Raw genomic sequence first — 3,179 nt, 5'->3', positions numbered from 1 at the left:
CAGCACTATATGTAGCTTGGTCTAGGATGCTGACAGTTTCCCAGCTGGTTGAGTCTGTCCATGTGTGAGAAGATTAAGGAGTTATCACATACATTTAGACTTTGATTGCTTTTTCCCATGAAGGCTCTTTTTAGCCTTTATCCTGGGCATTAGTTATTCATAGCATGCTTGTCTGTTACAAAGACTCAAAGCATCCTAGAATAGAATAGAATTCTTTAATGGTCAAGTGTGATTGGACACAAGGAATTTTTCTCCGGTGCATAAGCTCTCAGTGTACATACAAACAACAAAATGATAAGTCACAGATCATAAATCATAAAATTCAATCATAAATCATAAGATAAAAGGATTGATAAATCATAATATACCAGGAAGCAATCCAAACCCAATAATTTTTCTTGGGCTCCCTGTCACCCCATGACCCGTGGCTGAGTCATCTACAACCTGCCATGTAAGGACTGCAACAGCCACTACGTAGGACAGACAAGCAGAAGACTGGCAGAGCCATCCATGAACACCAACTAGAGGTCAGGATGAGAAGTCCTTAATCTCACCACACACAGACGGACTCAACCATAGTTTCAGCTGGGAAAGTGTCAGCAGCCTAGACCAAGCTAAATCCAAAAAAATGCTAAGGAATACCTGGAAGCTTGACACTGAGACAAATCAATCACAATAGACACACACAAATACACACACAGAGACAAGCTACATTTATACTCCTTCAAAAGAGGCAATAAAAAAGCCAAAAAGGAAACAAACCCAGAACACTTCCTCTCAAGCAGCCTAGACCCAGGTAAGCAGGGATTCACACCAAGCCACAATCAAGTAGAAAACAATATCCCAATCATTTAACTACCAAGTAGAAAACCATATCCTCACCAACACTGGCAGTTGGCAAACTACATAAACAGGAGCAAACCCTACACACCCTTCCACTGAAGGTGCTACTTGGCTAGGTTCTGAAAGGTCTGCAGGCAAACAACCCAGCTCATAGAGCACCAAAGACCCCAGAGACAAAGATGCCGGGGTTACAAGGACATTGTGGTATCCAATCAGCTACCATCTGGCATTTTGCAAGTGTGTATAGAATTGCTTGTGAAAATACCATGACCTTAGATTGGTTTCCCCACCAGGGCACAATAGCAGCTATGTAGAAGACTGCAGCCCAGTTAAGCTTCTTACTTCAAGGTAGCCTAAGAAGAAATATTACAGATAAACTATCAGTCGTAGCAGGTTCTGCTGGTAAAGAATCGGCTTGGCATCTTGCTTTCCTCCCTGCTACAGAATGCCGAAAATACATGTCGTCATTGGCTGTTTTAGTGCAATATTTGGGTGCCTGTTACGTCAAAGGCAGGTAAGAATAAACTCTGAATGTCATAGCAGATTTATATAAACTTGAGCATACTGCACAAGTTTGGTTTAATAATTAGTTTAAAAAAGAACAATATTACAGAACTGAATTAATTTTCAAAAAGAGCAAGCAAAACTTGCTATAGTTGAGCAAGGAACACTGTGATACAGGATGGCTGTTTAACAAAGATTCCTGCAGGCTATTTTATAAAGGACAAACGTCACAGAAGTCTAAAGCACTTTGGGCTTTTGTTTGTTGTTCATTTTGTGCTGGCCTGGTGCCTGCCTGGAGTTTCCCTTACAAGGTTCTTCAGAAGGTTTGCCACTGCCTCCTTCCTGGGGCTGAGAGAAAGTGACTGGCCCAAGGGCACCCAACTGGCTTTGTGCCTTTGTGTTCTTTGTGTGACTCGAACTCACGGCCTCAACCGCTACACCAAACTGGCTCTTGTAGATGGTGGTGAAAACCAATTTTTTTTACTACCGGTTCTGTGGGCGTGGCTTGGTGGGCATGGCAGGGGAAGGATACTACAAATCCCCAATCCCTACCCACTCCTGGGAGAAGGATATTGCAAAATCTCCATTCCCACCCCACTCTGGGGCCAGCCAGAGCTGGTATTTGCCGGTTCTCTGAACTGCTCAAAATTTTCCACTGCTGGTTCTCCAGAACCTGTCAGAACCTGCTGGATTTCACCCCCGCTTGTAGACCTGGAAAATCCTGGAAAGCTTGATGTTCCAAAGGTTTGAGGCCTAGATAAGTGAAAGCTTAAAATATGTACCCAAAGTCTTTAGCAGGACTAATGGATAGGAAGAGACATTCTCCTGCTAAAGATGCCACCAATGGAAGCCTGAGAAAGAGGCCTTTGCTTGTGTTACAGAGCGTGGCCATCAGAACTCCACATAGTGCTGAAGAGATTCTGAAAACTTCACTTTTGGAAATAAAAATGACTGGAGTTTTTGAAAAGCAAATAGAATAGAAAAGCAAACAGTATTGTTGCACATTTCAACAAATATCCACAGTGTCATTAAACATGCTAAAGGTTCTAGCGCTAAATTAAATATTGAACAAGAGAGGGAACATTGGTGTGTTCCATGTTTCCTGTGTTTACATAAGAGACAATCTTATTAGCCTCTTAAAAGGATTAAATCAATATTGTTTTATCCAATAAATTATATTAAAATCTGTTTTGTAACTAATTCCAAATAAAAATGCTTGCACGATATTGAAATAAAAACATATTACAGCATTCAAATAATCTGATATTGACAGATTTGATGGCATTTTATGAAACCAGGCTGTGCTGATAATTTATTGAAGGTAATGCCTTCTGTAATTTTGTACCAGATTAGCTTCAACATTTTATAAGGATATCAGATGATAGTTTAGATAATTCAGAGGATGCTTCTTATTTTCAAAATAGCTAGACTCATGGAATAAAGTGGGTAGGATCCATTTAGGAGTACTAATCTGGAATAATACTTCCATGATTTCAAGAAATCTCAGTCAAATTAATCAACCTCATAATTAATAGGCCTTCAACTGGTCAGTCAACCTCTCATTCAGCCCATATTCTGAGGGAAGGTTGAAAGCCAGATCCATATACCTGTTCTCCATCTTGCTTCAGTCTTTGAATCCGATGGTCCCAGCGGATCATAAAAGCAGCTTCTACTCTGACAGCATAAACAGGGTTGTTTATTTCCCAGGCAAGGGATTGCCCATTTATAATGATAGATTGTCCATTTCCAATTGAGCGATTGAAATTTGAAGTATGTCTAAAATTCTGCCATACTCAGCAAGGAAGGGGCAGTCTGAGCAACCCCTGTGGGAG

The sequence above is a fragment of the Pantherophis guttatus genome, chromosome 11, assembly GCF_059756535.1.
Source record: "Pantherophis guttatus breed Tessera chromosome 11, ASM5975653v1, whole genome shotgun sequence".
NCBI lineage: Eukaryota > Metazoa > Chordata > Lepidosauria > Squamata > Colubridae > Pantherophis > Pantherophis guttatus.
This window is presented reverse-complemented; position numbering follows the sequence as displayed.